Source organism: Trichechus manatus, unplaced genomic scaffold (genome assembly GCF_000243295.1).
Source record: "Trichechus manatus latirostris isolate Lorelei unplaced genomic scaffold, TriManLat1.0 scaffold00118, whole genome shotgun sequence".
In the NCBI taxonomy this organism is placed as follows: Eukaryota; Metazoa; Chordata; class Mammalia; order Sirenia; family Trichechidae; genus Trichechus; species Trichechus manatus.
In genome coordinates, this window is record NW_004444054.1 from 2,032,856 (window position 1) to 2,059,934 (window position 27,079).

The 27,079-nt window shown below is 47.4% G+C and overlaps 1 protein-coding gene and 1 pseudogene across 1 annotated transcript in view; one reads left to right on the forward strand and one right to left on the reverse strand.

The window, feature by feature from the left end:
- The window catches only part of SLC7A1 (solute carrier family 7 member 1), an 85,537-nt gene extending 59,027 nt beyond the window's left edge, over positions 1–26,510 (reverse strand). Inside the window, exons 1-2 of the mRNA XM_004384153.2 lie at positions 25,722–26,510; positions 15,179–15,517 (exon numbers count right to left, since the gene is read on the reverse strand). The gene's annotated coding sequence lies outside the window, so the exon portion shown is untranslated. The remainder of the gene's footprint in view (positions 1–15,178; positions 15,518–25,721) is intronic.
- On the forward strand, positions 1,333–5,145 carry LOC111821966 (60S ribosomal protein L31 pseudogene; annotated as a pseudogene).
- Positions 26,511–27,079: the final 569 nt, after the last annotated feature.

A 27,079-nucleotide genomic window follows, 5' to 3' on the forward strand; every position in this document is an offset into this window, starting at 1 on the left:
TTCTTTTATAGACTTAATTTGTTCTCCTGAGGCTGAACTGCTAGATATGTAGCTACAACTCTGCACAGGAACACAGCGGAGTTTAATGTTCATGCCATTAAGTGTATAAAGTAGTCCTCGCTGCAGGGAGCCGTTCACAAATCCAATGAACTCACATCCAAAGGGCCAGGTGTCGGGCAGCACTCAACGTACAAGGTCTCTTCCTCCCTGTCTGCTCCTCCAAAACCCATTGCCTTGAAGTCGATTCCGACTCATAGCGACCAATGTGACAGAGCAGAACTGCCCCATGGGGCTTCCGAGGCTGTAATCTTTACGGAGAGCAGACTGTTATGTTTTCTCCAGCGGAGCGGCTGGTGGGTTTGAACCGCTGACCTTCTGGTTAGCAGCCACATGCTTAACCACTGCTCCACCGGGTCTTCTTTGCTCCTCTAAAACTTAGCCAAGATTTCTTCCCCAGGGGTTGAGAACATTTTCATCTATTTTAAACACTCCCAACAGGCTACATATAAACTACGAAAGATCAAAAAATACCAGCACTGAGACAGAAGCAGACATGATCTACGTAATCACCCCCAGGCCACAGTCTGTATTACCCCTTCATCAGCTGTGCTGTCTCTATGTAGCATGTATTTGTTGTTTTGGGGTGCCGCCTAGTCCATTCGAACTCATAGCGACCCCATTGGACAGAACGGAACTGCCCCATAGGGTTTCCTAGACTCTAATCTTGACGGAGGAGCCCTGGTGGCGCAATCGTTAAGCACTTGGCTGCCTGCTAACTCACAAGTTACACCATTACATAACTGGCAAACCACTGAGAATCATGGCCCAGCCAAGCTGACACACATTTTTGGGGGGAGGACACAATTCAATCCATGACAGTAACCCAAAATAGCTTTTTTAAATTATATAAAGGTATTATATGGCTTAAAAAATAAAAGCTTATTCTTTGATGTCTTTCCATCCGCACTCATTCAACTGGTGGAAGACCTGAGGCATGTTGTCTAGAATATATTAAAACTATTCAACATATAAACAAAATGGGAAAATTGCAAAAGCATAACTAATAGTGACCGGGTCTCGAACCACTGATTTTTACTTATACATCCCTGGGTCTGCAGAGCCAATAGCCAAAGTCCTTTGCAATGAGTGTGTGCTGGGGGGAGGGTGGCAGTGACTATATCCATTCTTAATCTCAACATGCCACTTAGATGCTAGGAAGGCCATAAATAACAGAACTGCCACACAAAGGACAGCCTCCTGTAAAAATAAAAGCCCATCACACATCATGGGGCACCCCGTCTGGTGGCTTTTTTTTTTTTTTAATCTCTGTTTGGCTCTTGGGTCAAATTCGGTAGTTTTCACTTTGAGTCGGAAAGTGAAATGCTTTTGTGGCACTGGCTGTGCTGCCTCAACGCGGACAGAAAAGGAATGTAGTCTTGAGGCCTGTGTCCCCCTTCCAAGAGGCCTGGGAACTCACAGAGCCCCGTCCCGGGTTTTGCCAATCTCTGTATACAGGGTATACAATTTATGTCTCTGATACAGGTAATTAGAGAATAATTTCCAGTGCATTTTTTTCTTTGCTCATCCTCTCCAACCTGGGTATTATTAGTCAGCAGCCACACTTCCTGCCTTTTAACCTACATTTCTGTCAGCTGATCATCACCTACTCTTCTTTGTTGTTTTATGTATAAAATTTATAAAATGCTGCTCCAAAACCCTTCTTCAAAGAAAGGTCAGGGGGAAATGTCACCGGGAAGGATACTAGGTGGCCGGCGGCCGGGGTGGCACCCAGTTCTCAGAGACCCTTCCCCCAGCTCACGGCAGCCAGGGTGGTACCCATTTCCCAGAGACCCTTCCCACAGCTGCGTCCCCAGCACAGGACGCGGCCAGACCTCCTGATCTGATTCTGTGTAGCCAGTGGGCACGCCCAGGGCCAGACCTCGCCGACCAGCCCAGGCGGGGGCAGAGCCGGCTCCCACATCCCAGACTCTCTGTCTGCACTTTCTGCTGCACACATGCACGCTTTTACGCACACACTCTGTTAGGAACTGTGGGCCAGAGAGAAAGCTATGGCTGTACCCCCTGCCCTTGTTGTTTGCTGTTGTTGTGTGATACCATTGAGTCAATTCTGACTCACAGCGACCCCATGTGAAACGCCGAAAACTGTGGAAGGCAGAAACCTGTCAGAGAAGGAAAACTCAAATATTTTCCACTAAAACGAGCGATAGCAAAGTGGTAAGACTGCATCTTGTCAAAGGCTGAAAACTCACAAGACCCAGACAAAAAGGCAGTTCCGTCGAGTTTCACCTCTCACAGGTCTCACTATAAATGTAGTCATTGTTTATCAGAAATTCAAATTTTTATTCACTAAATCTGGCAAGGCAACAGGCCCAGGCATCAACACCTCATACCCACTCCCCACCTTCCTTGACCCTGGAAAAGAACAGATGGTAAGTGTTTGGCTTTCTCTCTAGTTAGCATAATCGTAAAGAAATGAGATTGTTGGCCAACTGCTTATATTATCACAGTATCTGCACAGAACGTCAGGGAAGTAAGCTCCGTAAGCTGGGCGAGCACTCTGATAGCCCAGTAAGAGCACCTGCAGGCATGCAACCAACATTTGTTCAATGAATGAACGCTATACCCCTCAAAAAGCTTGTTTTGAAATGTGAGATCTTATGTATTAACTGACAATAATTAAGTCTAGGGTAAAGTGTAATATTTTGCAGTGCTCACCAAGGTAGCTAATATTCTTTACTCTTTAACCAGCTTGTGGTCTGAGGAACATTTGTAGCACAAATCACAAGTATCTGCACTGGGCTGAAACCAAGCAAATGAACAAAAACACGTGCTCTTCCACATGATGAAGCACATGGCAAGATTCACATGAAGAACGTGGAGAAGAAACGCTACGCCTCCTAAATGCAAACCAAAACCCATCCGACACTACAGGACACAGTACAACTGCCCCATAGGGTTTCCAAGTCTGTAATTGTTCCGAAGCAGACTGCCACATCTTTCTCCCTCAGAGCAGCTGGTGGGTTTGAACCGCCGACCTTTCTGTTAGCCGCCACGTGCTTAACCACTGCACCAGGAGGGCTCCTTTACTGCCTCCCAAACTAAAGCAAATCCAGTTCAAAAGCCCTTTTTTCTGTGCCCCTTTGTGTAACTATTATAACTGTTTTTCAGTTACAGGAGCCTTTAAGCAAACAAACATCTAAGAACACCGTGATTTTCTTATTTATACAGAAAAGTGTTATTCGACCCTGTGCCAATTTCCCTTGATCTGTGCTGGAAGAAATTTCACGGATGCCTATAAAACAATAAACTTCAAAAATATATATATATACATTTTTAAAAGAGAGTACCGTATATACTGCCTCTAACTTATGATAAATCCCCGGTATATTGTGAATTTTTAAAAAGAAACCTTTATTTGCCTTGCAGCTGTGAACTTTCTACTCTGCTAAAAGGCCCCAAATTTAGCATTTACAAACAAATAGAGAGATAAAGTAAAAGCTGTGTTTAACTTTTGGACATGCCATTATTTTTGCATTAAAAAAAACACTACACTCCCTCCCCTAAGCTTTTAGGTATTTTTAACTTCGGAAAAAAGTTAGTTTGTGTACCAATTAAACAGAAGGTTTTTCAAACCAATACCTGAAAAGTTTAAATTCCAAGTGTAGTCTATATTCCCAGTATTAATTTTTTCAAACTTGGCCCAAAGGAATATATTCCTGTCCACTGGGGGACACTGGTGTCAGCTCTGGCCACCAGCCACTGTCTTGCCACTTGCAAGGAAGAACCTATGAGCCTTACAGCTCTCCGTGATTCAGAGCTGAAGAAACATTTTAATTTATTAATTTTCACCAAACATCATTAATGCTTAATGTTGCCTACTTGTTGTTATTGTTAGGTGACACCAAATCAGTTGTGACTCACAATGACCCCATGTGACAGAGTAGAACTACCCCCCAGGGTTTCCTAGGTTGTAATGTTTACGGAAGCAGATTTGCCGGGTCTTTTTTCCTGTAAAGCTGCTGGGTGGGTTCGAACCGCCATCTGAGCGCTTAACCATTGTGCCACCAGGGCTCCTTAATGCTGCCTAGTGCTCCCGTGTAATTCACGAGTAAGAGTATGAACTCACGGGGCTAGTAGAGTCATCAAGAAATGCAACGCTTTCTGCAGGTAGAAGGCTCCACACAACTATATAACGTAGAAAACTGGTCAGAGTCTCATCTAACAGCAGGGAACTCATTAGTGTAACTGACATTGTCTTAAAATTGGGAACCAGTCACCTGCATTACATTCATTCTTCTTTGGCCGCAATTCTTCCTATTTTCTAAAGGCTGACACCAACAGTGCCAATTTCAAACCAAACCTACACTTTGTAGAACTGCAGACGGAGAGTTACGGGCATGTGGGAGGGAGCTGGGATGTCCCCGGCTGCCTGCTGCACTTACGTTGTTTTTAGCTGGTGTCTGAAGGATGGGCAGAGGAAGGTGTGGGCCGGGTTCATGTGCCCCAGTCAGCACCAGGGCCAAACCCTGAATCCAAGTCTGCCTGGCACCGACACCTGCGCCTTCCACCCCGATCCGGGCAGCTCTAGCTCAGCTTGTTACCTCCCTTGCTGATTTTTTAAAAATTACCTAAATGTAAAAGATAATGTGGAACACTGCAAAATACGTTACCAGGAGTGAAACACCAGGCAGGTCCCAGCACAATGGCTCCCGCAAACGAGGGCGGCGAGGAGAAGGGCTGTTCTGCCATCGACGAAGTGGACACCAGAGAGGACACCGTCGACACTCACCAGCGCATCCACGGAGTGGGCTTCAAGAAGCGCGCTCCTCGGACACTCAAGGAGATGCAGAAATTTGCCATGAGGGAGATGGGAACGCCAGATGTGCACCCGGACATCAGGCTCAACAGAGCTGTCTGGGGCAAAGGAACAAGGAATGTCCCATACTGTAGCCTGTATGGTTGTCCAGAAAACGTAACGAGGTTGGAGATTCACCCAACACACTCTATACGCGGGTTACCTACGGACCTGTCACCACTTTCCAATACCTACAGACAGTCATTATGTGTGTAAACTAACAGCTGGTTATTAAATAAAGTTATAAACCTGCAAAAAAAAAAAAAAAAGAATGAAATGCAGGGCAGTTCTAGAATTCAAATAAAATTCCATACATAAGGTAATGACTCTTCTTCATTGTGGTCGGAAGGCTAAAAGTACAAGTGACTATTGTGGCAGTCGCAGAGGGGCGGATGGCTCGCTTTCCCTGCCTCCTCCCTGCAGCCACCTCTCTCGGGCTGGCGTCACTCCTGACAGTGTCTCTGGCTTTTCTCCACAGGCCCGACAGTGGCCTGGCTGGACGCCAGCTCTGACTCTGTCCTCCCACCCAACTGGGTCAGGGTCAGCTGAAGGCGGCTACAGATTCAACAGGCTCCGACTGACGGAGACCATTGCACAAGCCGGCAACACCCATCTCTGCCGGCAGGGAGTGGGAGAGGCCATGAAGGAAGCTGGGTCCCAGCACAGGAAACAAGGGCAGGGGGCAGGCAGGAACTGCAGAGCAGCGTGGCCCCGTGAGCGAGGCTCTGCCTGGTGGCAACTAAGGGGGCACGGAGTAAAAGGGGCATGTATTGGACGGTGTGGGGAAATCACCGAGGATACGGCTCCAACTGGGGGTGCCCAAGCCAAACAAAAGAGTCCTGGTGGCGCAGTGGTTAAACGCTCGGCTGCTAACTGAAAGGTTGGCAGTTTGAACCCACCAAATGCTCTTTGGGAGAAAGATGCGGCAGTTGGCTTCCGTAAAGATCACAGCCTAGGGAACCCCATGGGGCAGTTCTACTCTGTCCAAAAGGGTCACTATGAGTTGGAATTGATTCAACGGCAGTGGGTTTTTACTTAAGTCAAACAAAAGAGCCCTGGTGGCACAACAGTTAAGCACTCGACTGCTAATCAAAAGGTCAGTAGTTCAAACCCACCAGTGACTCCACGGAAAAAAAGAGCTGGTGATCAGCTCCTACAAAGATTACAGCCTAGGAAGCCCTATGAGGCAGTTCTACTCTGTCACACAGGGTCGCTACAAGTTGAAATCGACTCCACAGCACCCAACAACAAGAAGTCAGACAAGAGGGCTGTGTCGATCCTGGGGCTCCACCTGGCTTCACCATGACCAACAGAATGCAAACAAGATGAACCTGACGAGCTTCATCCTGCCCCCTTGTGAAATGCCAAGCCATCCATATTCAGAGCGCTCCAAGAACACAGGAAATAATATCCCTGGTCAAATTTGGTCTACCCCAGCCACGTGTCCTACCTTTGGTAGAGCTGACAAAGCAAGCTTTATGAGGAGGCTCGTCCCATGACAGCATTTCCAAAAGGTAAGTGATAACCCCCAAGTGCCCTGGCTCCCACGGGCCATGTGACTATCTAGAATGAATTCTTCTCCAGCCCGTTTCCAAAGTCAGCCAATACTCCCTCCGGTTCTAGGAGTCTGTTACCAGCTGTGGAAATAGAATTTGCTTTTTGTTCGTTCTAAACCATTTTAAAGTCCCTACCAGCGCTTCTTGAGCCCTGGCGGTGCAGTGGTTAAGTGCTCGGCTGCTAAACGAAAGGTTGGCGCTTCAAACCCACCAGCTACTCTGCAGGAGAAACATGTGGCAGTCTGCTTCCGTAAAGATTACAACCTTGGAAACCCTATGGGGCACTTCTACTCTGTCCTATAGGGTCGCTCGCTATGAGTCAGAATCGACTTGACGGCAATGGGTTTGGACCAGGACTTCCTAGCTCTAGAACTGACTTCCAGAGCTGGCTGGCAACTCTGCAGTTCGCCTTGCCATGGCTTTCTTCCTCTTGGTCCTTCCAGCCTGGGCAGTCCCAAATCTTCTTGTCAACCCTCTTAGCAACTCTCCTCCACCCCAAAATGAAAAGCTACGGCTTCTTTTGGGACCTGCGAGCTAGTAATGTCCCCTCCTCTGTAATACAACCCTCATCAGATTTCTGCGCAGAGAGCAGATATTGAAGACATTTGAACTTGAGCTGCACAAGGGAAGTCTTTTTTTCTGCAAACTTGAAGATTTGCCATCTTTTGTTCTCCTGCGAACCTGAGATGAACTTGATGGCACAGCTGAGTGTGCACTGCTCAGTACAAGGGCGTGTTATTTTTCTATACACACGTCTGCAGTCATAAACGAATGCTCTGTTGTCGGCAAGATCGTGTCTGCTAAGGCAGATCTAAAGACCTTGGGCAAAACGTCCTGAAGGAGGGTCTCAAATGTTTCAGGACAAATGAAGAGGTGTTGGACGTCTTCTCATGGTGCAAGTTCTCCCAGCATCCACGGCTGGCTGAGGACTAGAGGGAGAGCATCTTGGGGCAGAAAGCGGGAAGGAACAGAAACCATCTGTCCTACACTGTTATTTCTTGCTGAAAAGGACACCAGTAAATCAGCTGTAGTCCAGTTGACTCCAACTCATGTGTGTCAGATAAAACTCTGCTCCAAAGGATTTTCAATGGCTGCTTTTTCAGAAGTAGATTGCCAGGTCTTTCTTCCAAGGTGTCTCTGGGTGAGCAGCCGAGCATGTTATAGTGGTTGGGCAGGAGGAGACAAAGGAGGTGAAGTTTCAGGATTCATGGGCTCTAAAGACCTTTACAAGGAGCCCTGGTGGCGCAATGGTTAAGCACTCAGCTGCTAACTGAAAAGTCAGCATTCGAACCCACCAGCCCCTCCTAGGGAGATAGATGTGCAATCTGCTTTTGTAAGGATTACAGCCTTGGCAACCCTATGGGGCAGTTCTGTTCTGACTTATAGGGTCACTTCGTAGTCAGAATCAACTAACAGCAATGGGCTGATGGGTTAAAGACCTTTAAGGAGGCCTGGTGGTACAACGGGTTAAGCACTCGGCTGCTAACCATAAAGTTAGCGGTTCAAACTGACCCAGCAGCCCCATGAGAGAAAGACCTGGTGATCTGCTCCCGCAAAGATTACAGCCTAAAAAAACCCTATGGGGCAGTTCCACTCTGTCACATGGGTCGCTATGAGTTGGAATCAACTCAACAGCACCCAATACCAACAAACCTTTAAAGCCACGTTCCAAGCCCAGGACCCCTACACCATGCTCCCCTCCTTTTTGAAACATATTCTAGGTCTTAGCCCTCCTTTGTACTCAGACGATCTGCAAATATGTGTGGAGAACGTGCTAAGCGCTGGGTGCAGAACCTTCTCCTCTACGGGCAATTCTCACACCTGGAAATTCCTCACCTGGATGCTTCATGGAGCCGTCAAGACCTGTCTCTCTCGCTAACTGACTTTTCTCGTCTAGCATAAGGTAGTGAGTGCTATAAAGCAGTCATTATTCACGGGCTCAACTGCAAAAGTTCCACCCCGTGTAATGTGCGGTTAATCTTAACGCCTGGTGAAGCAAATAACTAATAATGTGCAAGCTTCCAGAAACTGCAAAGTGCAGAAAAGGTGATTACACGCTGCTACCCTCTACATTCCTGCCGGAGGTGCCATAAATTCAATCTGATTGTGCCAAAGAAACAGTGCCATGACGGCATTTTATAAAGTGATGCATGTATCATACAACATCCAAAAGCTGCTGGAGGACATGGGGTAAACTGTAGTCCCCCTCCATGTCCTGATCCCACCATCCCCGCCACCATCTAGAGCCCCTCCCTAGAAAGTCCACTTTCAGCCCAGTTTTTTACAGAAGCCATCATAAATTTCAAATTTCAGAGAAAAATATAAATGACATTTCTATATATTATATGGCGTCTCTAGGTGGTGCACACATTGAATGCGCTCAGCTGCTAACCGAAAGGTCAGAGGTTCAAGTCCACCCAGAGGCACCTCAGAAGAAAGGCCTGGTGACCTACTTCCAAAAAAATCAGCCACCGAAAACCCTTTGGAGCACAGCTCTACTCTGACACACACGGCGTCGCCGTAAGTCGGAGTCAACTTAAAGACAACTGGGGGAAAAATATTATTTAACAAAGTTTTCTAGTGAGTATATGAATTAGTGAACCAGACATATAGCAAAAATGTAAGTTACACACAACTGAATTTAATAACACCCCATGCATTGCTTCTCTAATTTCTTTTCCTGAGAAGGTAACATTCCGAAGCGCTTTTGGACATTCTCACAGACACTCGCAGTCAAACACTTGGACCAATTTGAAATTTTTTGAGAAACTGATCTGTTTTGCCTTCCTCTTTATCTTACTTTAAATGTCCCTGTATTACTAAGTATAAAGCTTTTAAGTGAATGATGGTCAAACACAGCCAAGTTGTTTCCTGAATATTCAAAGCCCAGGTTCTCTGCCTCAGCCCCATGCCCAGCACATTCAAGAGGCTGGGGTGGATCTCGACCATCACAGGGCACCCCTCTTCACCTTTACACACCCCTTTATAAAACTTTTTATAACGTTTCTATTATTTTTAGTGACAATTCTGAAATGGGATAAGGCTGTTGTTGTTGGGTGCCGTCGAGTAAATTCTGACACACAGCTTCCCTGTGTGACAGAGTAGAACTGCCCCACAGGATTTCCTAGGCTGTAATCTTCACAAAAGCAGATCACTGGGTCTTCCTCCCACAGAGCCACTGGGCTGGGTAGGTTTGAACCACCAATCTTTGGTTGGTAGCCCAGTGCTTAACCACCGAGCCACCAGGGCTCCTTCATAAAACTCTTTAAGCATCAAACATAAGTAAAAGGCAAGAAGGCTTAAACACCTGAGCGCACACCCAAACGTGCCATCCTTGTAGATACATTGTGTCTGTTCACTGCTGTCCAGTCAGCCCTGACTCAAGGCGACCCTACGCACAATGCAAAGAACACTGCCCAGTCCTGCGCCATCACCTCGGCAGTTTACAGATCTGACCATTGTGATCCACAGAGTTTTCAATGGCTGAATTTTGGAAGCAGATTGCCAGGCCTTTATTCCTAGTCCATCCTAGTCTGGAAGCTCTGCTGAAACTTGTTCAGCATCGTAGCAACACGCAAGCCTCCACTGACAGATGGGTAATGGCTGCACGTGAGGTGGACTGGCCGGGAATCAAACTTGGGTCTCCTGCATGGAAGGCGAGGATTCTACCACTGAACGACCACTGCCCCCTGCTAGACAAACACCACCCTGGCTTAGAGGGCTTCCTGGCAAGGGCCCCGAGGGCCTCTCTCCTCCTGCCCGCCTAGGGGTCCCAGCTCTGGCTCCTCAATGCCTGCTCCTGGCTGCATCCCCACGCCTCTTCTTCCCTCTCTCCCCCTTTATTAGAAAGCTCCTGAAATCCACCTCTTCTATTAAGAATTTCCTGATGCACAGAGAACAAGTAGCAACCTCTCCTTAGCCCACCTCAACACTGCCCTCCCCTCAGAAGGAATCACTCTGCATATTAATTTACACCTACCCCTATACAGCCAAGTAGCAAGACATTTATACAAGCTGGGGAAGGGGGTTTTTCAGCTTGAGATAAACAATTGCACATCTTATCAGTCAGTAATATGTACTACATATTACAAAAAAGAAAGGTCATAAGCGCAGTTCACTGTAACTCAAAAGAGGGACTGCCTGTATGTTAATTGCTTAGCTCTCAGCACAGGCCTACAGAGTATGGAGTATTATTGCCCTCATTTTCCACATTAGGAAACTGAGGCGAAGAGGTGCAGAGGGTCCCGCACGCAGAGACCTGGTTATTTAGATCTTGTGTGTTTTTACATTTTCCTGCCTCCTCCCTTGCTGCCAGGCCTGGACTGCCCCTTCTCACACTGTCAGGAGCCCCACCTCTGCGGTCTCATTTACTGCTTCTTATCTGCCGAATGTCTGCTTCGGAAACACATCACCAGGCTTGTCAGTAATGAGCACAGGGAGGATGAACGGGGCCGCTTTCCCTTCCCCATCCCTCCAAAAGGCACTAAGAGTAAATGAGGTCGATGACTGCAATTTCTTCATTTCAGTTTGAGCTTCTATTTCATACCAAAGGAGCTCTCGTGGTGCAACAGTTAAGCGCTGGGCTGCTAACCAAAAAGTTGGTGGTTCAAACTCACCCAGGGATGGAGCAGGAGAAAGATCTGGCGATCTGCTCCCGTAAAAATTACAGCCAAGAAAACCCTACGGGGCAGTTCTACTCTGTCACGTGGGATCCCTATGGGTCAAAATCGGCTCAAGGACAGCCAGCAACAGACCTAGGAGCGTATGAGGGTTATGGTCCTCAGGCCATAGAAAAATCTTAAAAGAGCCCTGGTGGCGCAGTGGTTAAGAGCTAAGCTGCTAACCAAAAGGTTGGTGGTTCGAACCCACCAGCGGCTCCACAGGAGAAAGATGTGGCAGTCGCCTTGGAAACCCTACGGGGCAGCTCTACTCTGTCCTATGGGGTCGCTATGAGTCGGAATCAACTCGACAGCAACGAGCTGGGTTTTACGCCCGTGCCCACATGTCAGAAACACCCGCGTAATAAAGCGGGCCATAAAGTGCTCCTAACTCAATGCAGTCTAGCAAGAAGGGCAATTCTAGAAGGGACGAGAACTAACATTTCTGAGTTACTACTCACTTGACTGGGGGCAGTACTACTTGCCCCCACAAAGCATCAGTATTGAGGAACTGCTCCTCTCCCCCAATCCTTGCTCCCAGTGCCCTCAAGGCAAAATGAAACTCTCTTCCTTCGCACACCTGCACACCTCACCAGAAAGAGATCCCATGTGTGTCAGAGTAGAACTGTGCTCCATAGGGTTTTCAATGGCAGATTTTTCCGCAGATCACCAGGCCTTTTTTCCAAGGTGCCTCTGGGTGGACTTGAACCTCCAGTCTTTTGGTTAGCAGCTAAGCATGTTAACTGTAACCCGTCCTCCAACCCAAAGGCCACCCAGGGTGACTCAGCAAGACCTCCCTTAAAGACACAGAGCACAGGACAGTTAGCGGCAGCCAGGCGCAACAGGAAAGCGAGAGGAATTTGTGCAGGGTGTTGTATCCTTCCCTCCCTGCTGCCTGCATCCAAAATTGCCCAAGAAATCTAAGATGGTGCTGCCTTGGCCTGGACTCACCAGCTCCCAGACCCGAGAGATTCCTTCAGTAATTAGGTCTGAATTCCTAACGCAAATTAGATCTGTCAACTTTTCTAAAATTCTGATTGTATCAGACTCTGAGACTAGCAAGACAGCTTCCGCAGTTCAGTATCATTACTGAAAGAGTGAATAAATGCTCTTGCCTAATACCTCCCAAGACTGCAACAAAAGCCTTCCGACAAAAGTTAAAAAAAAAACCTGGTTGCTAAAAATTTGAGAATATGAATTTATGGGGGAATTATGCAATTATAGCTACAGACTATCCTTTATTCCAAATAATATATATATCTAGAATATACACACACATATGTATGTATATGTATGTATGTATATGTAAACCAGCATAAAATCAAGTTCTTGATGATTCTTCTCAAATACAAACAATGGTGGCATTAATATTTCTAACTTACAGATTTTTTTTTAAAAGACTGTAATTTGAGTACTCTGAATGATGCAGCGGTTAAGCACTCAGCTACTAACCAAAAGGTCAGTGGTTTGAATCCACCAGCCGCTCCAGGGAAGAAAGATGTGGCAGTCTGCTACCATAACGATTACAGCCTTGGAAGCCTCAAGGGGCAGTTCTACTCTATCCTACAGGGTCGCTATGAGTCAGAATCGACTTGACGGCAATGGGCTTTTGGTGGAATTTTTACAATAAATTTATTTTTACTGAGAAGCATAGTAAATAAGACGTTCCAGAGGAACAAGGGCAAGTATTTGTACATTGTTTCAATAAAGCTGGACAATTCATCTTGTTCTAGTTCTCTGTTACATCACTATGCCCTTGTATGGTAGAATCAATTCTCATGACTTACGATTGTTTTATGAATTATATACACAGATTTGTTATTTAAGAATAGTTATTTTCTCAAGGGGGGAAACACTTTCAAACACTCTGCGGGCAAACAAGATTTAAATTCATATAAAATCCCATCAACCTTCCCAAGAAGAGCTCCCTAATAGTATGACCATTACTGCTAAGGTTATGTGTTCAACATTCTGTTTGGTTTTAGCCCATCAGACTTGAATTCAAAATTTCACATTTCTGTAAGAGCATTTTTTTCTCCCTCCTCTTTCTTAGCTCTCGACTGGCTTCTTCCTCAAAGGGCAATGAATAAAATAAACTCAGTATAAATCAAACCACTGAAATTAATAGATTAGACTTGCACACAGTCTGACCAGGCCACCTTTAAATCGCCAACGTGTCAGCCAAACTGAAGACAGACAGACCCGGTCGTCAGCAGAGCACGCTGAGTCATCCAAACGGGTCTTGCCCAGTGAGCCTCTTGGGGATGAGCACAAAGAATAATGCCCACGTCAGTCAAAAACCCTCAAGTCACCCAGAAACAAACAAACAAAAACCTCTACTCCCTGATTTTCTTTGCTCAAACTGGTCCTGACCGAGAACTGCTCCCACCCCTGCTGCCAGCAGGCCTGAAACTCAGCCATACCAATGGAATGGCACGCAGGGGGCAACCAGCTTGCCCACGCTGAGCAGCATTTCTCAAGCTGCAAGTCACCCCCAGGATTTTTTTTTTTAATGAAAGAAAAAAGAACAAAAATTATCAGAGTACTCCACAAGCAGTAAGAATAAGTACGGTTTCATGAAAACTTTCCTTTTAATTTATATATAAACATGTGTATGTCTATGTGCGCGCAAGGAGGCTTGGTGGCGAAACGGTTAAGTGCTTGTCTGCTAACTGAAAGGTGGGTGGTTCGAACCCACCTAGTGGCTCTGTGAGAGAAAGACCTGGTGATCTCCCAGTCTGTTAGCACCACGAGCCCCATCCCAAACGCAGCCCAAGGAGAAGCTTCCAGAACACAGTGCCAACAGCACTGTGGGAAGGCAGAAAATATGGCCCTGGAAGCCTAGGGGGACACGTCTGACTGAAGGAGAGACTGAGCTGATGTTCCCAGTGAGCGGTGTCGTCAGCTCTAAAGTGGTATTCATCCTTCCTACACTAAACCCCTGAGCTCCGGGATGCTTCCAACGCTAACGCACAGTGCAGGTAAAGACGAGCTGTTGCATTTTAAAGAATTTCGTACATTAGGAATCAGAATGACATGCAGCCAGTATACCTTGGTAGAGGAAGAAACAAGGTCCTGGCACTCAAAGATGACAAATCCTGGTTATCGGGCAGAAATTCTCAACAACAGGACAGGACAAGCCGGCCCGACGGCACGCTGGCTACAGTCGAGTAAGTGAGAGCAAGCTGTAATTTGGCTCCATCTATCAAGAGGCCTAATAACCAACCAACCTAGGAAAAACTTAACATCCTGATACTCTAATTTTAACAGGGCTGGCTTAGTCCACAAAGTAAAGACCAAGCGCCTGATTCACAGTATGTTTTGCGGACCAAAGTGTAAAATAAACCCCAACTGAGATGTCAGGACAGGATTACAATAGAAATTTAAGATAATTCATTGTTCCTGCCACCTGCCAAAATGTTCTATTTAGTCCAAAGCCAGTCCTCTGTTAAAAAATAATGCTGTTTTTGTAATGATAAAAACATTCAACAAATATCTATTGAGCACCATTTTAGGTGCTCCCCACGTAGCAGTGAGCAAAACAAAGTCCAACCGTAAGTCTTTTCCTGTGCAAATACATACATCCCATTAAGATCACACTGAATATGGGCAATTCACCCAGATTTTTTTTTTTCACTTTTAACATTCAAGTTTTCCCATAAGGTCAAATGTTCTATGAAAACACCAGTTTTATTGGCTACATAACATTCTGTCATAGAGACGGTGTCATTTACCCAAAGTCATTTCCAAACGCTTTGTTGTTGTCGATGGGTGCCATTGAGTCATTTTCAACTCAGAGCAACCCCATCTGACAGAACAGAACTGCCCCATAGCGTTTCTTTCCTAGGCTGTCATCTTTACGGGAGCAGATCGCCAGGTCTTTCTCCCACGGAGCTGCTGGGTGGGTTCAAACCACCAACCTTTTGGTTAGCAGCTGAGTGCTTAACCTTTGTGCCACCAGGGCTCCTTTCCAAATGCTTACCAAGATTAAAAAAAAAAAAAAAAAAAGGAGAGAGACAAAGTTAAGCATAACCTGTAAGATCTAGATTTAGGATCTTTAATAACAGAAAAGAAACACATAGCCTTACCAAACTCAGAGCACCGCAGCCAATGGTGCTGTGTATAAGCACAGTCACACCTACACCGTTCGCCTCCTCCAGGTCTACATTGCGAATCTCCCTTTATAAGCCCCTCTCCCGTCTTTGATCCAAGGGAACATTGTCTGCACAGAACAATAAGTTTTAATTTCAATTTCCCTTATTTTCAGGAAAGGAAATGTTTGCACTTCAAACAGCTGCTTTGAAGAGCGGACCTCCAGTGCTGGCTCTGCAGGTTAGGAGTTGTGTGGGCCCAGCGGGTAGGCGAGCGCTGGCTGGGCGGCTGCCCGCTGAAGTCACTCTCAAGGCCAGCTCCTTCAAGGAGAGGGTCTGGGGCAGGAGAAGGAAAAACAAACACATGAAAACATACTGGAGGCTTTTGATCGCGGCCTTCAGAGGCCCTTTTTCACACACCACGTAGGGAAACCGAGGCACCAACAATGGGAAGCCACAGACAACGCAATAGTAGCTTCTAAGACAAAAATCACACCGGAAACCAGATTCATGGACTGCAGACCCGTCCCGGGCCAGGTAAAAGCAGAGCCATTCTCAGTTATTCCTGGGAATGACAAAGGGGACAGCCCAGATAAGTGTAATAACCTTATTAAATTAAATTTTAAAAAAACTAAACCATTAAATCAACTGACGCAGGGTGACCCCCTCTGTCAGAGTAGAACTGTGCTCAGTAGGGTTTGTTTTTTGTTGTTGTTGAGAATAGGGTTTTCAATGGCTGATTTTTCAGAAGTAGACTGCCAGGTCTTTCTTCTGAGGCGCCTCTGGCTGGACTTGAACTTCCGACCTTTTGGCTAGTAGTCGATAGCTTAACTGTTTGCACCACCCAGGGGTTAGTGGTTATTTAATAAGGTGGGAGTCCCTGGTGCTGCAAATAGTTAATGGACTCATCTGCTACCTAAAACGTTGGAGGTTCAAGTCCACCCAGAGACGCCTCGGAAGACAGGTCTGGCAATTTGCTTCCATAAAGGTCACAGACTTGAAAACCCTATGGAACACTTCTACTCTGCACACATGGGGTCGTCATGAGTTGGAATCAACTCAGTGGTAACTAATGAACCACAGCAACAAATGTTCCACCAAGAGGCCAATGCAACTCCCCTCAACCATACGCCACCAAGTCTAGGAAGCAATGGTATAGAGCAGACAAGAGAGGGCTTGTAAGATTGTCTTTCAAGTCTTGAACAGGTTCTGAATATTTGTAATGATCTAAGCCCTTCCCTACCCCAAGGATATGACATGACAAAAGGTTAGGTTTTCCTACCTGGGTGGGCACCTACCCAAGTGGTGGGCAGAGGTGATGAAAGAAAGGCAACTCAGGAGAGGGAGCCAGCTCCTCCCTGTAGCCCGAGGACTCAGCTGCGGAACTCTTGGCTGTGTGTGTGTTTGGGGCTGGGGGGAGACAGCTCTGGGTGGCCAGGACTCCCACGCTAAAGGAAAGGCTTCCAATCACCTTCCACCTGGCTGAGCACTAAGCCTCTGGGGTGGAATTATGAATGATTTTTATTTTTAAAACCAAATTTTTAACAAGGAGCATTCTAACTTTTCGAAACACTTTTTCCTTAAGAGTACAGCTCTTTGGAAAGATTTCCCTAAAATAAACAAATAAATGAAAATGGCTGTAAAGGACCTTACTGGAACAACTAAGAGTTGGATATGGACTGTGGACTAGAGAACAATGTTGTATCAATGTTAAATTTCCTGATTTTAATATTGTACTCTGGTTATATCAGAAACGTCCTTGTGCTTAGAAAATAAACACTCAAGTATGCCAAAGTAAAGAAAGGGGCATGATGTCTTTGATGCTCAAATAGTTCACAAAAAATTCACGTGTGTGTATATGTGTGTGTGTATGTGTATATACGCATATGTGTGTATATGTGCACGCACATGTATATACGTGCATATATATGTATGTGTATAAGTTTACGTATATGTCTGTATATGTACGCTTGTGTATATATGTGTATGGATATGTGTGTGTGTATATGTGTGTGTGTAGGTATGTGTATGCATATATATAGAGAGAGAATGATTTAAAAAAGGGCAAATTGTAAACAACTGGTGGATTTGAGAAGAGGATACTTACTCCTGCCACTTTCAAGTTTAAAATGTTATCCAAATAAAGCTGAAAGAAAAAAGGAAAAGAAAGAAAGGCAGGGAGGAAGGGGTGGGGGAGAAAGTTTGCCCTAACTGTGAGACCATCCCTTCAGAGCTTCCAAGGACACCTCCGGCCTGCAGTGCGTGGACAAGGCCTGTCTCTGCAGGAGGGAAAGGGTCCCCTGCGTAGCTGTGCAAACACAGTTGGCTTAAGCAGCTATGTACTGAAGATCTAGGGAAAGCACTCTCAAATCAATTCAGGGTAGACGGGGCCCCGTGCTGTGCACCTCAGGCTTGGACAGCTCCTGACAGGCTTTTTTGAGGGTGCCAAAGGGTGGTGCAAATGGTTAATGTGCTCGGTTGCTAGCTGAAAGGTTGGAGGTTCGAGTTCACCCAGAGGCAACTCGGAAGAAAGGCCTGGTATAATCTACTTCTGAAAAATCAGCCACTGAAACCCCTATGGAGCACAGTTCTACTCTGACACACATGGGGTCACCATGAGTCAGAGTCGCCTCAATGGCAGCTGGTAAAGAAGTGTAATCTAAGGAAGGAGACATTTCTCCAACCCATCACGTTAGAGAAAGAAGCAGATTAAAGACTGGGAGGCAGCATTACTACTGCCGCTGGGCTTAAGAAGCAAGGGTGGAGTACAGAGCAGGAAGCCGACTTTTCCCTATAAACACAAGTCTCTGGTTCCCACCAGACCCCCTGCACCGGGTTCTCCCCACACCATTCAGAGAGTGGAGCGCAGGATGACTGGACTTGTCGAGTAAATAAAGCAGCCCCCCCACCCCATGGTCCCGGCAGGAAATCCCACATCCAGCTTGGCTCAGGGATGTGGACGCCGAATGACTGACCCAGAAGGAATGCAGCCCAGCCTGTCACACGCCAGCTCCCAAGGCCTGGCCACTTCCCAGCGCAGCAGACCCTGAGACACTCGGGGAGCCAGCTGTGCTGAGCAGGGGTCCTGCTGCTGGCGCTCAGGGAGAAACCACGGCGAGCAGAGGAAGAAAATGGGTGCCGGAAGGTGGGGGAGTGGCCAGTTGCAGCACCCCAGTACTCAGAAACACAGAGGGATGTGGTGACCAAGAATCTTCTGTCTGTGTGTTGGCGCTGCCTGGGGCACATGGCATGCCAAAACACGTGCTGGCATAGGCTGAGTGTTCACAGTCCCAGCACACCTACTCTGCCACTTACGAACTTCCTGTGTGCCCACGGGCAACGTGCTGAGCTTCGCTGTGATTCCTCCTCACTTAATACTATCAACCTCACTAGGCTGGTGAGGATCAAAGGAAAATACATAGGAAGTGTCCAGTACGTGGTGAGTACTAAATAAGTGCTTACTATTATTGATATTAGAGGGCAGAGGTGGTTCAGTGGTAGAATCCTCACCTTCCATGCAGGAGACGTAGGTTCAATTCCCAGCCAATGTACCTCATGCAGAGCTACCACTTGTCTGTCAGTGGAAACTTGTGTGTTACTATGATGCTGAACAGGCTTCAGCAGAGCTTCAAGACTAAGAGGGACTAGGAAGAAAGGCCTGGCGATCTACGTCTGAAAATTAGTCATTGAAAACCCTATGGATTACAGCGGCCAATCCTCAACCCATCAGGGGGATGGTGCAGGCCTGGGCAGCGTTTCATTCTGTGGTGCATGGGGTCGCCATAAGTCGGGGGCCAACCTGACCACAGTTAACAACATTACTGATATTACCCAGCCCCAGGGTCTCTCCCTTCTTTCCTATTTGGTGTAACAGATTTTGATTAATGATATTTGGTAGGCAGATAAGAAGATACAGAGGAATAGGACATTTCCAAGCCAACCTTAACAGCTAACCTCAAGCATGTTTATAGGTACAATGATAAGTTAAAGCAGTGGGATGAACAAACAGAATGTAAGGCAATGTTAGTTTTCCTTTCCCTTCGAGTATTTGTTACTTTCTCTCCTCACTGCTAGCACGAGGTGACGTGTCCATTGCCCCACCCCAAGAAGCTAGGTGAGTCTATATTTACACCCTCAAAGAAGGGATGAAATAAGGTGGAAAACAGAAATAGCCTTGAAGAAGGAGAGTCGGGAATAAGATGAAAAAATGGAATGTGAGGCTAACTGCCTCCATGAACAACTCCCTCCTTTGCCATGAGACCAGAAGAACTGGATGGTGCCCGGCTACCATAACTGAACATTTTGATCAAAGATTTTATAGATGAATCCTGATCAAAAGGGGGGAAATGCAGAACAGAATTTCAAATTCTCATGGAATCTGGACTTCCTGGAGCCATGAAGGTTGGAAGAACCCCTGAAACTACTGCCCTGAGATAATCTTTACACCTTAAACAAAAAATATCCCCTGAAGTCTTCTTAAAACCATGCAGTAGTTTAGCTTAACTAGTTGAAAAAAAAAAAAAAAAGTCTGCCATGAACAGTATGTTATTTTAAGAACTATCTATATGGGATCCAGCTGACAACAGCAACTTCAAGGATTAGATTCGGAAGTTTAGGGGGCAGTGAGTTTATGTTAATGGGGGAGGAATAACCCAGAAAAGGAGGGTAAGAATGGTTGCACAGCTCGAAGAATGTAATCAATGTCACTGAACGGTACATGTAGAAGCTGCTGAACTGCTGAATGTTTTGCTGTGTATATTCTCAACAACAACAAAATAAATAAAATTTAAAAAAAAGAAAAGAAATAGCCCTAAGTTTTGGGCTTTGATTTTTCCAAAACTCAAGGTCCTCAGGGTAATCAGGATAAAATGTTTGGGGGTCGGAATGACTATCACCAGGTCAGACAACCCTCCCACACACACACACACACACACCCCTGCACTCACACACTCACTCACTCACGCACGCACCCACAGGCAAACACTGAAACAGGGGATGTGAGTTCTGCTTCCAGACTGACTCATTGTTAGTTGCCGTAGAGTTGATTCCAACTCACGGCAACCCCATGTGTGCAGAGTAAAACTGTTCCATAGGCTTTCCACAGCTGTGACTGTTGGAAGCAGATCACCACACCTGTCCTCTGAGGTGCCTCTGGGTGGGATCGAACTGCCAACCTTTCAGCTTGTAGTCGAGCACTTAAACCATTTGCGCCACCCAGGGACTCCTCCAGACTTACTGTTGTTGATTTCAACTCATAGTGACCCCATGTGTTACACAGAAGAACTGCCCCATAGGGTTTTCTAGGCTGTAATCTTTAGGGAAGCACGTAGCCCAGTCTTTCTCCTGCGAAGCACCTGGGTAGGTTCAAACCTCCCACCTTTTGGTTAGCAGTTGAGTGCTTAACCAGTGCACCACCAGGACTCCTTAGTGGTCAAACCCAAGATAAGTGTGTGGATCTGAGACCCCAGGAACCTGCCCCCTACTTCCCAGGGGACACCTAGATCCCAGAGAGCGAACGGCTGCCAGGTACACCCCAGCAGAGAGAGCTAAAACAGCCCCAGAGGCTACTGTTCCATGCCCCCATATTGGCATAGTGGCCACAGAATGATCTAGATGATCAGACAGTGTGAAGAGATCCCTCCAGACCTGAAGGGGAAAGTAGTACAGAAACAAGGGCACAGCCACAGCTCCTGGACCAAGGGCCAGATGGGATGACGAACTTTCCAGCGGGTGCCTCAGAGGCCGAGACACAGCCCCACACACCTTGGCACTGTATTTGCCCCCTGGTATTGCAACACAATCCAAAGAAAGGGGGCTGGATATGTGTTTTACCACCCTGGCAGAATGCGATATCAAAATAAAGTTGGTATAAAAATTATTTTTCTCCCATGCCTGAATCAAAGAATTGAAATCTCTTTCCAGTATAGTAGTTACATGCATTAAAAGCTAGTGAGTAACATGGATTATCTCATTTAAATCCTCTCAATCCTATAAGGTAGGCTAACTAGTAGTCAGTAACCAGTTTCCATCCAGCTGATTCCGACTTGTGGCGACCTCATGTGTGACAGAGTAGAATTGTGCTCCATACCGTTTTCAATGGTGGATTTTTCAGAAGTAGATCACCAGGCCTTTCTCCCAAGACACCTCTGAGTGGACCTGAACTGCCAACCTTTCAGTCAGCAGTCGAGTCAACTCAACAGCAACTGGATTTACTAGAGGAAGGGACATTCTTTCTGCCAGCCCCATGTAAATTCACTAAGCCGTAGCCTTTAAAGGTTTCTCTGAGCTTGATTTCTGATATCCAGAAGTCAGACAGAATCACCAGGCTTATTTCATGAGAGAAATTCAAATGTAAGGATTTGGTACTTTCATTGTTTCAAAGAATATCATGGACTTTGTGTTTATTAGCTTCATTTACGGTGAGGCAGAGAGATCCACTTCGCAGTCTACACATGGAGCAAGTGTACATAGTTCAGAGCCTAAATGGCTTTCTGGAGGTGGCCTGCAGAGAAAGAAGCAAGGCAGAACTCCAGAAGCCGCAAGTGGCACCCTTCCCAGTATAGGTACTACCTTTCCCTTATCTCCTAAGAGCAGCAGTCACTCGTTTCAGGAAAACTCGCCTTCCATACAGGAGACTCAGATTTCATTCCTGGCCAATGCATCTCATGTGCAGCCACCGCCCATCTGTCAGTGGAGGCTTGCCTGTTGCTATGACGCTGACCAGGTTTCAGCAGAACTTCCAGACTAAGACAGACTAGGAAGAAAGGCATGGTGATTGACTTCCAGACTAAGACAGACTAGGAAGAAAGGCCTGGTGATCAACTGCCAAAACTCAGCCAATGAAAACCCTATGGATCACAATGGTGAGATCCACAACTGATCATGGGGATTGTGCACGACTGGCAGTGTTTCGTTCCGTTGTGCACGGGGTCTCCAAGAGTCAGGGGCTGACTCTACAGCAGCTAACAACGACAATCTCAGTACACACTTAAACTCTGGAGGCCCCGTCCCCTAGTCACATGGCTGTAACTCCAAGTTTATACAGTCTGTTCACCAACTGTACCATCGGGTGGTCCCCACCGTTAATGACAATGACTGACCAGAGGGGGAGAAGCCAAAATGATCCCAGAATTTATTCCAAAGTCCAGAAACGTCTTTCCCACAGCCAGTGTTACCAGGATGAAGGAATCCTGACCACAGAGGGTCAGGGAAAAAGCTTCCCCCACAGCTCTGCCGATGTTACATACCTGAACAAATGCCTTAGGTGTAAAATGAGAATATTTCGTAGCCCACCAAATCATTTTACCAATTTGCTGCCTGTCCTTTTCACAGATTCACAGGCAGCTAAATCCACTCGATGTCCCTTAACAAATTATGGCTCGTTTTGAGCAACTAGAAAGGTAGTTATTTTCAAGGCTAATTTGGAGTTGGGGGGGGGGGTGCGAGAAGAATAGTTATGGAGAAAGAGAAAGAAAAGCGCCAAATTTTGCCAGAGGCTGATAATGTGCCAGGAAAAATAAAAAATCAGTTGCCATGTAGTTGACCCTGGCTCATGATGACCTCGTGTGTGTCAGAGTAGAACTGCGCTCCATAGGGTTTTCAATCGTTGGTTTTTCAGAAGTAGATCACCAGGTCTTTCTTCCAAGGCACCTTTGGGTGGACTGGAACCACCAATCTTTCAGTTAGCAGCCCAGGGCATTAAACCGTTGCATCAGCCAGAGTCTCTGGCCAGGAAAAATTCTCTGACCAGAAGAGAGATCTAAAATTTTGGGGGCGGACAGAGCTTTGGCCTGGGATCCCACGTCGCTGGGTGCAGGCTGGATGGCCTAAGGCCCTTGCGACCCCTGCAAGAAGCCCCCTGCCAGCCACCTAGTGGAGAGTGACAGGGCAGCACAGAGGGGCCGTGGGCACCAAAAGAGACTGAAGACACGCCCAGGTGTAGTGTGAGGAGCCAAGACAGCTAGGTGAATGGGAAGGAGGCCCCCCAACCTGGGGCAGGTGGCTCAATAGTCACCCACCTGGGAAGGGGCCCAAGACAAGACCTCGTCCAGCCCTGTCCCTTTAAGACGTGAGGGTCTAAAAAGGTCAGTTATTGACTTTTTTTTTTTTTTTAAATGTCCTTCTTACACCAAACATGCTCTTCCCTCAGCCTTCCCCATTTCGTTAACATGACAACTCCTATTCCACTGGGAATCCTATTTGACTTCGTTCTCTCCCACCTCACATCGAATCCACTGGCCAATCCTGTTGGGTCTACTTTTAAAGTATAGCCAAAATCCAGCTATCTCTTGTTTCCACCATGTCCACCAAAATTACTGCCAGCGGCTTCCTAACTGGCCTCCAGGCTTCTCCACTAGCCCCTCCCTGCCTATCTACTCTCCACATGGCAGCAAAAGCGATCAATGAAGAACATGTCGGAACTTCTTTCCAGTGGTTCCCCATCACACTCTGAGTCAAAGCCGAGTCCTGATGGCTTACAGGTACAATGTAAAAGGACAGTGGAAGAGAGAGCCCCCAGGTCACATCTGAAGGTCCTGCTTGGAGTGATAGAAGGGCCAGATAAGACCATCAACATCTCAGATGACGCAGAGGACCAGATACCCTGAGGCTCAGAGGACACTGCATTGCTCCATCACAACGCAGCACTCAGGAATTCCTGTTTCAACTCCCTCCCTAGGATTAATAAGAGCAACACCTCCAAATGGATGGCTAATAATGAGGAGGAATTCATTTAACGGGACATAACACTGTCCCTCCAACTTAATTACCTTTTTTTTTTTTTAAATCGGCCTCTCTAAAAAGAAACTACAGGCTGAAATAATCAATATACGTGCATTTAATACCAGCAAGAATCGGAAGCTGCTACCAAATATAATCAACGCGGCTTAGAATTCAATCACACTGAGGTCAGCGATCTTGTTTCTCAAGCCCTGTTCTTCGTCTAAAGCAAATAATTCTATGTATAATAGCACGCACGTAGCACTAAGATCCAGGCTCAGGCAACTGAGCACATTTCTGATCTCTATTTACTAAGCCATGTCCTGTCTGGATACTCAACTCCTTTGATACCTTTTGAATTTCATCTTTAATGATTAAACATGACTCCAATATGACAAATCTTTAAAACTATTGTCAACCTTTTCCCCTACTAAGTTTCCATTCTGATCAGGTGACTTAAAATAAGCCTTTTGTTTTAATGACAAAAGGGTGTGTTCATATAAATATAATAATTTCCACTGAGACCAACTAAAAATATCAGGAGAATAAACATATCATGGTTTCCTATTATAAAAGGCAAGAAATGTTAAGATAAATGGCAAATAAATTATAATTCAAGTCAAACACCATTAGGAAATTCAGCCAGAGGTATTAGTTCTACTAGTCAACTTTTCGCTGAGGAGCACATTTGTAGGGAAATAACACTTAGGGCTGAAATTGCAAGCTGAGTCTCCTCCTATGTCTAAGTCTGAAATAAAACCAACTCCAGGCTACACGAGAGCATGACCGAATGTACTGGGAAGTTAGGTTTTTTGCTGTTGTTGTTTTTTCTAGAGGGCACATGTCTGGCTATCCTAATCATACACGTCAAACACAACTCCTACCTGGTTCCCACAGTTACTAAAAAGGCGAAGGAGCCAACATAGTACGTACGCTGTAGTAGTACCGTACTGTAAATCCAATGCTGCTCTGTGCACACACAGGTTTTAGAGTGACTGCCTGGCGGGCCTGCGCTCAGGAAGTTTTCTACTACGCAGAATGAAAAATACTGAGACTAGGTCTTCTTTATAAAGCCGGAAGAACTTCCTCCCACTCCAAACCATCTGGAAGGCTTGAACAACACCGCCTTTTCAGGGCAAATCGGGTCTTAAGGAAGCCCATCAATGGGGGAGACCTAGAAAAGAGGTGTACGAGGACCGGAGCGGGTCTTGGGGTCTGAGGACGAAGGGAGGTGGGAGCCAAGGCCACCGGGCGGGAGTGCGCGACGCTGTCCCTGGGCCCGCCACCTGCCTCGGGACCACCCTCCGGGCCGCTGGGCGGGATCCGGACCCGCTACTGATGACACATCCCCGGGCCTCGTGGCGGGGCGGGGTGCTCTGCTCTGCCCCGCGCCATGTAAGGGAAGCTCTCCTTCGCCGCCCGCCGGGCTCCGGATCCTGCGGGCTGCCCCTGGTGCCGCCCCCTGCCCATCCTGGCCACCCCGTGCGCCCAGGACTCTGGAAACCGCGCGGCGTTGGCATCCCCGAGACGCCGGCCGCCCACGCTTACTCACTCCGTGTTGCATCATGCACCACGCTGCGCCCTCAGGGAACCAAAATGGACTCCGAGTAAGACTACAGCCGCGTGGGCACCGGCCCCGCGCGCACACCCCGGGCCCGCCCCTGCCCGCGACCCTCCCGCGGGGCCCCCCTGGAGGCGGCGACGTCCCCGGCGCGGGACCCTCGCCGTGACCCCACGCGGCGCCAGCTCCTTCCAAGGTGACCCTATCCGGGAACGCTGCCCGGGGACGCTGCGCGGGCGCCGGCGGGGACCGGGCACTCACCGAGCCGTTGGGATGCGTGGAGGACCGCGGGCGGACAGATGGACGGACGGACGGACACTCGGATAGAGATGCGGGTGGCGGAGCGCGCTGCGCTATGAGCAGGAGTGGAAGGTGCTGTTAGCGGATGCCAGCTGCCCGCGCGCCCTGCGCCCGTGCCCGCCCGGCAGTCGGTCGGCAGCTCGCACCTGCCCGCGCGGAGAATGAAGCGCGGGAGGCCGCTCGAGCCGGTTTCATCAGCCTCAAGTCACAGGCCCGCCGCCTGACCTGGGAGCCCCGCCCCGCGGTCGCGTCACATACCCGCCCCGCGCTCGCGTCACACACCCGCGTGTCCGAACCTGGGATTCCCTACCCCAACCCTCCGAGACCGGGACGTGCTATAGGCCCGTGCATGCCAACCTGGACCGGCGGGTATCTAGCGAACTGCCGGAACTGTCCACTGGCTACCTTAACTCCAAAATTAAAAGAGTTGGAACGTACGTGAAGCGCTTTTAGAAATGGTTATAAACATTTGTTTCGTTGTATTATTTTATAGCTGTTCCTTTGCTGTTAATAACTTATCCTTGCCTACTGTCAGGAAAGGCCCCAGAGGTTGAATCTTGCACCTTGGCGGAGGACAAGCACGCTGGGCAGGTAAGCCAGTCACAGCAGCTGGCTTCCAGAGTTATTCTCCTGGATTTTGCAGATAGTTTACTAGCTGAGGAGTCCCTGTGTGGTGCAAACGGCGCTTGAAAGTTTTGAGGTTCGAGTCCGCCCAGAGGCACCTGCTTGGAAGAAAGGTGTGACAACTATGAAGGGAGTGAAATGGGCAAACCCCACCTTTCTCCTGAGTGGCAAGGATCAGCATAAATCCAATACCCAGCTGGCAGTGAATCCAGGCTTCACCTTTCCACATCTCCATTACTTGTCACCAGCCACTTCCATGGCAAAAACTCTTTCAGATCCGAATCACTCAGAGTTAGATCAGGCCCCATCCCTGGCTATCCTGAGCCGAGTCAAAACATCTCTGGCCACCTGAGGCCATGTCATCAGGGAGCAGCCATAGGCTCAGGAGTCTGCACAACTTCCTGCACTTCCGATGAGCTGCTCTCTCTCACTCCCTCTCTGTCTCTCTTTGTCTCTCTCTCTCTCTCCCTTCTTCCCTCTCTCTCTCTTCTCCTGGGACTAGGTCAGAAGCTAGAAGGACTCTTTATCATTCATCACTGCCCGTGCAGCCTTCTCTACCACCCAGCCACCCAGAGCTGGGTCTACACAAATTGCCTCTCTACCGCCAGCCCCTGCTGGCTCATTGTCCCTGTGGGTTCATTAATTCTCTGGAATGACTCAGTAAATTCACAGAGACTACTACCTATACATACTTA